The sequence below is a fragment of the Plectrocnemia conspersa genome, unplaced genomic scaffold (genome assembly GCF_051122295.1).
Source record: "Plectrocnemia conspersa isolate PC_06_02 unplaced genomic scaffold, ASM5112229v1 ptg000009l, whole genome shotgun sequence".
Lineage (NCBI taxonomy): Eukaryota > Metazoa > Arthropoda > Insecta > Trichoptera > Polycentropodidae > Plectrocnemia > Plectrocnemia conspersa.
In genome coordinates, this window is record NW_028277173.1 from 11200805 (window position 1) to 11214988 (window position 14184).

The 14184-nt window shown below is 31.4% G+C and overlaps 1 protein-coding gene and 1 long non-coding RNA gene across 10 annotated transcripts in view; one reads left to right on the forward strand and one right to left on the reverse strand.

The window, feature by feature from the left end:
* Positions 1 to 14184, reverse strand: part of Mob2 (MOB kinase activator 2) — a 192325-nt gene that overhangs the window by 23651 nt on the left and 154490 nt on the right. The gene's annotated exons all lie outside the window — the stretch shown is intronic.
* Positions 526 to 12139, forward strand: LOC148231914 (uncharacterized). Its single transcript, XR_015810603.1, has 2 exons — positions 526 to 7508; positions 10764 to 12139. It is a non-coding gene; the product is annotated as an uncharacterized LOC148231914 (long non-coding RNA).

A 14184-nucleotide genomic window follows, 5' to 3' on the forward strand; every position in this document is an offset into this window, starting at 1 on the left:
ATATTTGAGTTTTGGAACAAATCATGGAGATATTTGTTTGATATACGAGTGTTTTGAAATACGAGCAAGTTTTTGGTACGAATTATTTTCGTAAATTGTTCCACCGTATTAAAATTATTTTATATTTGCAATCACACAGATAATTTACGGTTCTAAAATGAAAAATGTAAATTTAGTTTTGTGAAGCTCAGGATGTGTAGTGTAAGTTTTAGTATACTTTTCATTAAGATAAAATTAGCTCGTTAAGGAGTATTATTAAAATATTTCAGAAGACTTTCATTTGCACATTCACGTAAGCATATATAATTACTAATTAAATATGTCATGCCTATCAGAGATTACGCAATATTTAATCATACATTAACTTATTTTTTCCTACACACGCATTTTCCCCGATGAGTCGACCATTGTTACTAACGCTTTAAACTGTTCTGGTATTACCATAAACAATGACTATCACCGCCGTGACATTTATACTGATACACAAATGACAATTGGAGACATTTCAATGCCTCCGCTCTTGAATCGAGGTCTTTACCGCGTGCGATTTTTTTCTTTCTATAGTAGCAAATTTCGCCAGTCGAACCATGACATCATCTAGAAATTGGAAAGTCGCGGCACGAGGACGCGAGATCTAGCAGCGACGTCTACTTTGTAACTATTGCGCGATAATCGGTGTGATTTTGGTATAACATACGGTATGAAACAACGTATGCGTAAGTCGAGATAACAAGTGCCGGCGGCGTATATCGAGAATGAAAACGCTGTGCACAGATGAAGTCGGGCAGAGCACGCGAATACGAATATACCGTTGGATGAATTCAATACGGATAACAGTAAGTGCTGCGAGATCTGGAAGCGTCTTTAAAATGCGACGAAAATTAATTATTGTATGGACTCTTTCGGTCCCACGGGAAAAGCAGCGGATTGTTGCAGATAAAAAATCTGAAAGGTGAGTGAAGTATCGCAGATCGATACTCGTTATATACATAGATAGCATCTTAAACTTTTTGTACAAATATTAAGTTTACCGTAACTAAATATGGACGTGAAAGTAGTAAAATATCGTTATACGATCGAACGATCATATTATATATTGTAAAATTAATTATATTCGTTCGACAGGCCGTCAAAATGATAGACGATTAAGTTTGAAATGTGGTTTGTTTATAAAATTGCTCGTTTGCGTGTTTTATTATTATATTATAAAAAAATGCAAATCAATACTAATCATGAGAGGCGTTCAAAATAATAACTTTGAACAGGATAAGTGTACGTTTCGAGATAATGATATGCAAAGTTTTTTTGATTTTAATAATACATTACTCATAAAAAACATAGATGGCTATGTATAATATATGCGTAGGACACGAGTTTTCACTGGTAAAAATATATATATCTATTGGTGAAAATGTATTGCAATATGATTTTACTGAAATGACATTTAAAAAAATATTTTCTGATTTGATTTGAGATTTTCTTTAAGTGATAACATGAGAATTTCTGGTTTATAATCAGGGACGTCTTAATATTTTTATCTAAATAAGATTTCATATCGTTGAATTAAATGACATGAATTTTTGCATCATATATTGATTTTAAATGTAGTAATTCTTCGGGCAACAGCTCACAAGATCATCGTTATATTTGTTTGTTATTTTTTTTTACCTTTTTCAGAATATCGTTGTCATTTAAGTCGCGAAATAACCACATGAAATTAAATGCATTATTTATTTATTTTACTGCATTAAATCCAGATGTCAAATTACCCATATACAAACTAGAAAAATAATGTTTATGTCTAAGTACTTCATAGAAAGTAGGTGCTTTTGAAGGCAATGTTCCGTTCCTTAGATTAATTTTATGTATTAAAAGGGCTAAAGGAAATTATACCTAAAATACATCAGTACATACATCTCGAACAACCAGTTTTTTTATGAATATTATCATATGAATATAAAAACTGTTTTTTTTAGAGAATCAAACCCCTCTCGACAGGTCTGTATGAACGATGTTCAGAAGTTGGTGGAGGAACATGGCCAAGAGCTGACCATCGAAGAAGTAAGAGATTTACACGCGAGCAACAAACAGCACGAGGCTAGAGATAAGATTTGTCTGATGAGGAGAAAGATGCTGAGAAATCCTTCACTTCAAATGAGATTAAGGATATCTGTAAAACGAACAGTACTTAATTTCGTGGAAAAGCACTACTTTTAGTAAGGCTGTAACAATGTCACATTTTCGTAAAATCTTTAAAATGAGACGAAGGCAAATTAATGTCATTAAATAGGTTTCTAGTTAAAGTTCCACAAAAAAATAAAAATGTTAACATAAAATTTAAATAATAAAATAAAATTTTGCATTACCATTTTTTCAATTAATATTTTAGGGTTTTGGAATGAGTGAACTAAAGTTTCTGTTATTTCTTATGGGGAAATTTTCACTGTGTATCTATTTGCAATTTTAATAAATAAGGTTTTATCATTTGTACAATCAGTAGTAGTAAAAGTAGTAACTATAGCTTTTATACGGTGCGATAGCGCGAGTAAACGACCTTAATCAAACGATCGGGAGTAGGGTGCGTTTTTAAGCATACTATCTTGCCGTAGTAAAAATCAATGAACGTATTTTTTTTCTCTAATGCTTGCACTACACTCTCTGGAAGTTGTCCGAACCGAAGTTCAACTGAAGTCGGCCGAGGTCGCCGACTTCCGAGTAGCGGCCACACTGCCACAAATTTAATATGACGTCCGGACGGCGGACGTAAATGACGTCCGCACGGCGGCTGCTGGCATATTTGCGCGCGATTGAAAAATGTGCCAAATAATCGCAATTTTTAAATTGTCATATTATTAAAATTACGCTACTGATAATTATAAAAGTTTGTGTGGGCACTCACCAATACAATATCAGTGAAAACTTTTCGGTCGTAAATATTCGATTCACGCAAACTATTTGTCGGCTTTTGCAAAATGCCATAAGGCATAAAAACGATACTTCAGAATACGAACACCACATCTATGACTATCCTAGAATTTGTCGCCATTGATTCTAAATATGAATTCGTTATGGTGTGACATTTACATATACCGATCTAGAAAAATACATAATCATATTCGAAACGATTTTTCTTAACAAAATCAAGTACCACTAATTATTTTTTAATTATTTAATATTATATGAAAAAAAATATAATAACGATATCTGTTAGAAGAATATACTATCAAAAATATAATTAATCCCTTTTGGTGCCCTAAAATATTCAAAGATGTCAGTAAGAGTCTGTTGAAGTCCCCGATAAGTATGTGGTATTATAAATTTACCACGCAGCTCCGACTTCGGTTCCTTTGACTTCGGTCCATTTGCCGACAATGTTCGGAAGCGCTCGAAGCTGGCCAAGTCGACTGAATTACTCCCACTTTACCTCCCGTTCTCGGTAATCTCGGACAACTTCCGAGAGATTTTAGAGCGGGCAGAACCGAACTCGACCGAAGTAACCCACTATATTCTCCGTCCATACATCAATATTATCGAAAATATCTCCATACATCACATCAATATTATCGCAAATATAATATACCAGGAAAGCTCACCAAGTTCCAGTAAATATATTAACAAACAAGATTTCAAATCTTATATCTGACTCTTTCGTATTATCTTTAATGGATTATAAAAAGCACATACATATATTTATATGATATGTATATCAATATGGGGAAAAAACATTGTCGTTCATCGTCAGAAAAACAGAAAACGTGATCGTGAAATAAACAACAACAAAAACAGCAACAAAACAGCTCTTTTGTCATTGATGTATTATACATACAGTACACAATAAAACGTGAATTGGAACACAAGGCTGCTTTTAAACGCACTACTGTACAAAAAATGTATGTTATAGTAAATAAATTAGACATTCATTTTAAGTTTGAATTATCTAACACTAGCTCGTTAAATGTAAATTTAAAACATATAACATATAAATAATTAACGTTAATGACGCTTGATAACGATGCAAACAAAGCTTCCGTGTAGTTACATGCAAATGCATGATTTGAGAAGGAATGGTAAAAGATCTAAAAAATATTTATTATTATTAAACTCGAGATACATTCGAGGGTTGTTTTAATGATGCGATTCTGAAAATAATGAGACATCCAATAACTTATGATTGAGATCAAAAATTGTATAGATGGAAGATAAGATACATAATGAGCGTTACTGTGCCACATGTATGTCGAATGCTTTTTCTATATCTAATATTATTTATCTTTTATTTTTTTCATGTTACGATTAACGGAAATGTGTTCATTTAATTCGTTAGTAGGTGAATCGTATAGATTATTTAAAGCGTGATAAAATATTTTTTTTCAAATATTTTACTAAGCGAATATAGTAGACTAATAGGACGATTATTGATCGGAATACTATCTTCTTTTCCGGATTTTTTATTGGATGAATTTTGGAAGTTTTCTAGATAATGGGGAAATGCCCAAAATGATAAACACGTATTTAATATTTTAGATAAGTAAAATTTATCAAAAGGAATGTTTTTTATCAATATATTCTAATTTATCTAGCCCAGCAGATTTTTTAGTCATTAATTTTTTTACATTACGTTAATTTCCTGATTATCTATCACAATTTTGTCATTTTTACAAATCACACGTGTGACTTTTTTATACGTTTGCGTGTGACTGTAATTTTGAGTCAACGTATAGAACGTCTAATAAGTAATTGGTAGCATCTCGGTATATTAACAATTTTATTTTTAAACGACTTCATAAGGAATTGTCAGGACAGTTTTTTAAGTTCTTAAGAATTTATTTGCAATGTTTTAATTTGACTCACCTTTGTATTTATTTAGAATTTGGTGTGGTCGAAGTTGCAAGAGCGACAAGACGGAAAATTATGTACGTGATTATATTATCAACTTCCTATGATACACCAATAATTCCATTAAGCAACCGAAGCAATAGGCAATAAATCGTATGCACACAGTAAAGTAATCGAATTATGAGTGCCCGGTTAATGGCAAAAACCAGAGTAGTATCGATCAGCGTACAACAACCTGTAGAACGCGTGCATGCTGATCACCGTAGTCATGGAGACAGGTTTGCTTAGTCACTCGATGTAACGAACAGAAACAGCCGAGGGGATTTTCGTTGATGAACTAAATTCGCACACACAGGTACGAGCCTAATCTAATATCGATTCAATCAACAAAATGTATGGTGAGCTTCAGCAGAATAGCGATATTTTACTATGTTATAACAATAGAAATAATGGAGTCGACGTGGAAAAATAATGCTTTTTAATTAAGCAGAAAAGAGACTTCTTTTTTTGGCACATTAAAATCGTCCGAGTAAATGAATGGTGGAAAGCAAAAAATGATACAAAAATATAATGTCACGGCGAGAGATTTTCGCAATTTTTCACAGGCTGACGCAAGAATCGCGTATTAAAGTTATACAGAGTGATTATTAACCTGAATATATTTTTTAATGCTAGATTATTATATAAAAATTATACTGATGTAACTAACACCCAAACGACCAATACATCATGGGAACGTAACAATGCTAAAATATTTTCAACTCTACAAAAAAAAACTATTTTACAATCAGCCTATATAATAAGAAAAAAACATGTAATATAAATATTCGCAATAAGTAAAACACGCGTTATATTATATAATACATAACATAACCACAGTATTTTGACATCCATTAATCTCGAAGCGTAAAGATGTTTTACGTAAAGGCGTGATTGATTAATATATCGAGTGTGACAACTCAAATAACGTCACATACTGCATAAATTTTGCGCAATAAAAATATTCACACACGTAAGCAATGCGAGTAAAATTATGAATGAAACAATCAATCGTAATAATTTAATAATAATTATTAAAAAAGATACCCATTGTCCAATTGCCCCAACGGTCACTATTTCCCATATTAAATATTGTGATAACCTTAACAGTACTGATAACGAGGGAACGTCGTCGTAAACGTTTGGTTTTTTTATCAATTGAGTCACGCCACCATGTGTAAAATTGTAAATAAACAATTACGTAAAAAAATACATGTGTGTAGTAATTAATTATTAAAAAAATAGTTCATGGACGAATTCAAATTAGAGATAGTAAAATAATTATACATATATCATTTTAAATACATAATTGAATGGTTTGAAGATACAGGCAATCATGCGAGCGAAAGCTCGTGACGTCAAAGTGATGGATTGTTGTAGGTTCGAGAATATTTTCTTATGGAAAAGGATCCGCGAACATATTAATTTCTAGTATCGTAACCATACACTTTTTTATAACCCCTGTTTAATAACAGCTGGATGGCGTAACAAAATAATATCCTTGTATTTTATACAATATATTATTATATTAGGTAATCCCTAAATGAAATTTTAACCAAATAAACAAATTATACAAAATTGCATGTTACGTGAATTTCTATAAAAATTTGGTAAAAACATTTGTGAAGTAGTAGATGATTCATTAAATATTCTCAAATATTAAAGATGGCTTAAAAAATCGAACGTGAAATAATGTCCTATCTGCAGAAATGTAAGCAAATCATACTCAAACTATGCAGCAGTTGGCCGAAAAACTACAGCAGTTTGATTTTTAACTGCGTTTACACATAAAGAAAATTGGGAAGGCTTGAAAATAATGTGTATATCTCAAGAGTTTCTGGATCCGTACATCTCAAGAGTTTCTGGATCTAGAAACTGGTCGCCATTTCTCTATAATTTGATAAATGGGTGTTATACGACAACAATAATCATAGAAAACAATATTTACTCAAAAGTCAGAACCCCGTGCTTACTGTGAAAAAAAATATGTTACGTGTAAAGGGATTATTCATTACGAAACTATTAAATCTGGCCAAACAAAAACAGCAATAACTTCTATTGTAATCAGATGGATCGTTATGTATGAGGGATTAAAAACTAGGCGCGTCCCATGTGGTAAAATTGACTCTCGATAACATTGAGAACCTTGCATGGAAGGTTATATCTCATCCACTTTATTCTCTAGACCTTGCTCCTTTCAGCTACCATACAGATCGATGCAAAAAATCAAAATGCAGACGGTGCGGAATATTTTGCATCAAAGCCTCAAACATTTTATGCAAATGGAATTAAAAAATTGACCGAGAGGTGAGAGAAAGTTTTGAAAATTTTGTAGCATATAAATAAAAATAAACACTTACATAAAAAACAATGTTCATTTCGGGATTGCCTAATATCTCTAATATCAATATAAAATTGAGAGCAAACTATATTTAAATCTGCGTTCCATTAATATTTTTAACGAATCAACATATTACTATTTTTAAATGTCATTTTTCATGCGATTTATCCTAAATGTCTGTGCTACCTACATGCGTCTATAACACCTGCGCGTGTTCGAACGAACGGGTTATTACAGTCCATCCAAGATATGAACGCTCATTGCTACAGTATTGGTGAGAGAATATAATAGGGTGACCATGTGAAATTTAACGTTCAATTAATTTTTCCTATTTTAATTTAATTTGTTGAAGATAATGTAAAATATCACTTTCTTACTTATTTTATTTATTTATGTACATGTATTTAACTCAAAAACATGATAGCAGTTTTGGAATCACTCTCCAGGTTGAATATCTGTTTAATATAATATTTTTAAAAAATACCAATAGAATATTACAGGAATTGTTCTATTGATTACAAAATATCATTTATGATAAAAATATAATATATTATAATTTTTAATTCAATTTCCAACGTATGGTCACCCTACCCTTAAAACAACCCTGATTTAGTACTGGTAACGTTTTTCTATCGGTGTAAACAAATTCGCGGAAAACTGTATATGTATGCATGCTTATTTCCTACACAACGATGATGAGCGTTAACATCTTGGACGGACTATACATATTATTATATGTTTATATTTAAATGAAGATCGATTACAGTTTGATATGTGATTTATTTATCATTGAAGATATTTCCTGTATGATGGACCAAGCAAATCAAGGCTACCGCTGGAAAATCTTTAGTATTCGAGTCTCTTCGGAGAAAAATGAGATTTGTCACCGACGCACAGTATACGATTTGACTAATCTAGGTGGACAAAAGTCTAAAATTATAATGTTCAGATATTGCTTTTTTTTAATATTACTATACCCTTGAATGTTCCCTACAAGCGGTAACGTACTCCAAAACAGTTTTTGAGTCGCGATCCCTTCAATAAAAATGGGCAAAGTTACCGTTTTGGATCTAGGTAGCCGCGATTAGCCGCTTAGTGCAGCTGTGAACATTGACGTTTGTGCTTGGCTTACTGTGTTTTGTGTGATTTAAGTACTTTTTAGTGATGGATTATTCAACTAGAGGTAATTATCAATCTATCATTGCATTTTAATCCACCAAAATATTCGTGAATACTTAGGAATACTGTCTTAAAATATACCATTTTCAAAACAACAAAAAAAACAAAAAAATTAACTTTGGATGGTCTTAAAGTATGTAGTCAAGTTGAGTCAAGGCATGACAAAGCTCTAAACGTATTCTCGCATCATTATAGTTTTTTAAGAACATAATTATTTTGTGCGATTATGTGCGATTCTAAAGATTTTTAATTTGTTTCATTATAAGTGCCCAAATTTCACGAAAGTCATTATTTTACTTTTGGCGTTCTATCCCTTCCAAAGGCAGATTAAACAAAGTTATTATGTTTGTAAAGTCAAGATTTGTTGATTTGCTTCTTACACAAGATCAGGAGAAGCCCTTATGGACCTTTCTGAAAAAATAATGTTAAAAGATTCGTGTGAAATGGCTTCGTACGATTAGACTTATTTTTAAGTGTCTATGAAAAATGGTTAAATTAAGAATTAGTGTTTTATATGTTCCACGAATAGTCACCGAAACCAAGTTTCAGTATTGGTAGACCGAAAAAGCGTTTTGAAGATAGTTGTACAAAAACGAAAAAGCGCAAAGTTCAATTGGAAAAATATAACGATGCACAGCTATTTTTTGCTGCACAATTAAGTGTGCGAGCCAGTGGAAAATGAGACGCTGCTAATTTAATGGAGGAAGTATCTACAGTTTTACCAAAACGAGCTACTGGTTATAAAAAAGCTCGGAGATGAATTAGCGTGAAAAAATAACAACGGTCTTACACCCCGGAAGAAGCGTTGGCTTTATTTATTGCAAACAATTTCACTGTGCAAATGTATGCTGAAAAAGAAGAAGGATGAAATAAAGGGTAAATTCAAAGAAATCAGTCTCATAGTAGACAAAGTTAAACCAGATTTTGGTACGAGCAACGATGGGAACACCGCAAGGGTGTTTTTCACGATTTTAAAGCAACGGCTCGTATCACCAGTATCAAAGAAAATTTAATTTATCTACTATTCTTAGTCATAGCGTCTGGCTATAAAATGGACCCGGACAAATTTAAGCAATATTGTTTGGAAACACGAGACTTATATATCATCCTATACCCGTGGTATAACATGCCAGCTACATTGCATAAGATCCTGATACACGGAGCAGAAATAATAGAACAAATATCTGAGGAGGCTTCAAAGGGCAAAAACAAAGAAATTAGGAAGGTCAAATTAGGTCACACATTAAAAACTTCTCGTGTTCGCACAAATTATGATTTATTTAAATATTTATTAATGTCGTCTGATCCTTACATTTATTTGTTACGGAAACTGGCTAAGAAAAGTAGCATAAAAAATTTTGCTCACATAAAAACTTTGTTAAAATCCAAATAAATTTAGTAGGATTAACAAAATTGTGTTTTATTTGCTGCCACATCTCTAAATTGTAATTTGAGACCATTTAAAATCCTATACGTCTGATTCTGAGTTTTGTCTAGCTAGATTGGTCAAATCGTACACTGTGCGACGTTCATGCGGATCACGATCTGAGGAAAAGCCTGGAGAATAATAATATTTTGAAATAATCACTTTTTTAGACGTGGAAAAGCTTTTAGGTTAATGAAACATACGTATTCGCCTTCCTCAATATTTCAAAGGCCAAAAACAAATATCAGCATGAAACACGAAACGATGCAAGTCAGTCTACTATACACACGTCCTTGATCGTGTTCCAACAACTGATTTTAACTGGTATCGTACGATCGCCCGTCATTGTGACGTTGTCGCGATAATTTAACAACGCGGAAAAAACAGCGATTGTCAATCGTTGATCCGTAAAGCGACAGTAAATAAACACGTTACATTTCCAAGTAACGTTTCCCACGACTGACCAACTCAACTTTCTAACAATGAACTTTGAAATTGTGATATTTTTAATCTATATTCGGATTAAAGAAATGTCAGCGTAGAGATTTTTTAATAAGGACCGAACAGGCGACAATTAAATCACAGCATAAGATAGAGAGTGAAAAAAAAAACAATGAATCCAGAGACGAGGTCACATCTAGGCGATCTAAACAGCGCAGGGAAAAACTCGCAGCGAGTTTCTCGTTACCGTCGCCCTCGACAATCGTTCCATTGTTGGAAACTACCAGAGAGGTGAAGGATGTGCGAATAAAATCCAATCTTTTAAATTGAGCGAATTTTCAAACAATCGTATCTTTAATGCATAATGACATATTGTGATATAAACATTTTTATTATGTAATAGACTTGAACTAAATTACATTGATATTTTATAATGCATTCTACACAATGGAATAATATTTTATCCTTATCAAATGTTTTATATTGATCTGTGAATAATAGGCAATTAAATAAAATAAACAGTTCATCGACATCCAAGTATACTAATCAAACAATACCACGCGAGCATATTATTCGGTCGTTTGCAGCAAAGAATAATCGTACAATATGGAGCGCGATTTGCAATTCAAATACGAATTTGCTTCTACAAGTACTTTTTTCTTCGTTCTGTTGTTCGTTTCACAAATCATCGCGCGGTTAAGACAACGGCAAATAGGAATCGTCAAAAAGAGCATTGTTTTACTTCTCTCGTCCAAATATTCGCCCGCATAGTTAATTATAAGTCTGTCGCCACAGCTGTTCCAAAATCGGTATTTGACGTGACATTGCACAGTGAAAAATACAATCCAAGAATTCGCACGTCACACGCTATTTTCATGCTCTTGTATACGTAAACAAGCAAAGTAATATAAAAACGTCATATCAATAGTTCGACTTTGGTTCTAATAAATTTTATAATACAGAAAATCAACATTTTTACATATTCACAATCCGATAAACGATATTTAAATTTGTATTTGCTTGTATTTCATACAAAATATTTTTACTATAATTTTATTATTTTTGTAGTTGAAATATCTAAAGATGGCAGAAAACACTAACCACAATAATATAGTATTTAAAAAGAACAGTTTGATGACTGATAAAATTATTGAACATTAAAAGTTGGTTCTTATAAGCTAAATGAAACGAATTTTTAATATCCTACATGTAATCATAGCCGATATATTTTCATATGCCGCATCCTCAATATAATGGCAAAGCAGATATCTATAAATCGTCATACTTTCCCCCTTTGTAAGCATACTCGTATGTCGAGGTGGACTCGAAATCAGGTTTAAACCAGCAACTCCTATATTATATTTTTTAAATAATTTCAACCTTTTTTAATATATTTTTTCATTTGAAACATCAGGTAATGGTTTTAGGAGAGACTAGGGGTTGCGTTACCAATAGCATCGATACCGGTATTGGAGCAAATATTAACCTTCGGTAATACCGGTATTACAAAAAAATAGCGGTAGTACCAAAAATATTTTTTTATTTTATTTTTTAAATCCGTACATTTTATTCGTTAAAACGGTAACTCCATAGCTTAGAATTACAAAAACAACGGTGCCCATATTGCTTGAAAGCAAAAGCATTGTAGGGGATTGAGTAGTTTTATCGTGGTAGGATATCAAAGTAGAATAATATTATCTCTTTTAGTTCAAGAGGGCCGAAATGTCGGCCCATCCAACGAATGCGAAAATTCCCACCGGCCGATATTTCGGCGCAAATTTAAAAAAATTAAATTTAACATTTCAATATTTTATATATTGTTTCAGCATAAAAGGAATATATCTGCTTTGTCTCGAACAAATTTAATAACCGCGCCCATTTTTTATGATAAGGATGGCTGGCAAAGTGAAAACAAAGGCGATTTTTTTATATTTGTATATTTTTATCTCCATTCAGTTATATTTTTATCCAAATAGTCCACGGAATATGTTTAACACGTTAAACATTGGTGTTGACAAAACTTGAAAAATTATTTATTTAAAATGCAATGTTATTTTTTTATTACCATATAAAGATAGGTTGTACTGGATATAATTAAAATTATAATATTTAAAATGTGTTGATAGGTTTTTTTTAAATAAAACTTCATTTAATTTTATTTTTTCAAGTAAATAAATATAAAAAATATTTTTATTATTATTGTAACAACTAAATATTATTGATTTTTAAAACCTTGCATCATTGAGAGTACACAAAAAGTGTTGCAAATATTTAAAATACATAATTTATCAAAAAATGCAAATCAATAATGTTTTTAATTTTTTTTTGCATATGTTAGGCATTGTCTTGGACTAAAAGGGTTATGCAGTATTTGCGTATTTTTATTCTATAATAATTACATTAACATTTATAACTCAAATTTAATTTACTTTTAGCATGAGTAGTAAATATTTTTAAAATAAATATTATTGCGATATTCTAAAATTAATATTGAATGAGAAATATTTAATAATATAATTTATAACCAATAGATATTACTGAAACTGGGGTCAGTTTTATGATATTATGCATTTTTTATATATAAAAATTCGAGTGCCGCTGCCGGGGCTCGAACCCGCAACCTCAGAGCTATTAATCTGAGACGTTACGGACTACGCTATTTCGTCCCTATCTCGTTAATATCGGTATTGAAAGTTCTGGTATTATTGCAATCCCTAGGAGAACCTGACTTCTCATTTTACAACCAAATACAAATAGTGTTGGTCGGCCGATTTTTGTGTTTGACACTATAGTCGGTGTCGCGATGTATTATTATTTTAAATTTATAGTCCAGAAGAACGTCTCAGACTATCAAAAATGAATTTAATGTATAGATGATGATTACTATTTTAGACGAAGCATTAGAACAATTAGAAATATCCGCATGTTCTTGATATAATTAACTTTACATCAGAATTTTCCTCACTATATAAGGAATTCCAATCCTGAGTAAGAGATCTTTCCAAGAAATCGAATATGACGTGTTAAGCGGATTCTAAGCGACAGTTAAGATAATATTTATAATATTTCAACTTTAGATGATCCCATTTTACCATCATGGGTAGATGTAATAAATAACGACATTTATAAACCGATTATATTTTTTTCAACTAGCGCAATTTTTTACTACAGAAAAAAATTTTGTTCAAAAATTAATTTGTACACAGCAAAAATTATAGCTGGAAAACAATTAAATAAATATCCAATTTGGCATAATTGGACAGATGTCACCAAAGTCGAATATTTATGTTCCGAATATGGAAGCCTTTTAATTACGGGCCTTTCATTCCAAAATATTTTATCCCCGGTAAAGGTTTTTTTTTAATTTTCTGTGTACTTCATTATGAATTTATGTATATTCAATATCCGATCCCGATCAGGATTTGATGATGAAAACTGCAAGAGCTGCAAAAAAAGACGAAAAACTAGTTTCTTCCAGCAGATTTCAAAAAGTAGCACAATTTACTTAATTTTAAAAATTAATTTATGAAAATAGGTATTAAATATCATTATTAAACATTATTTTCTATACATTATTATTTTTACCTTGTATTGCTTTAACATAAATATTTATAAATTCACTGAAAATAGCGAGAAATAGAGTTCATGGAACACATTTGAAAATACCTTTGGAGTGTACAGGGTTGAAACGCATAATGATTTAATCAGAAAAATATGTATTCATAAGAGAAAATATTATTACAAATACATTTTTTGCGAGAAAAACAAGAAATGTCTTGGACATAAACCTGTTTTTAAATAATCAACAAATATTTGAGGGGGTAAGGCAATTTATATTTAAATAAATAGACATTCCCTGCTTATAAAATTAAGTATTTAATTCCGAATGACGATATGAGTATTATGTATTAAATAATATCAA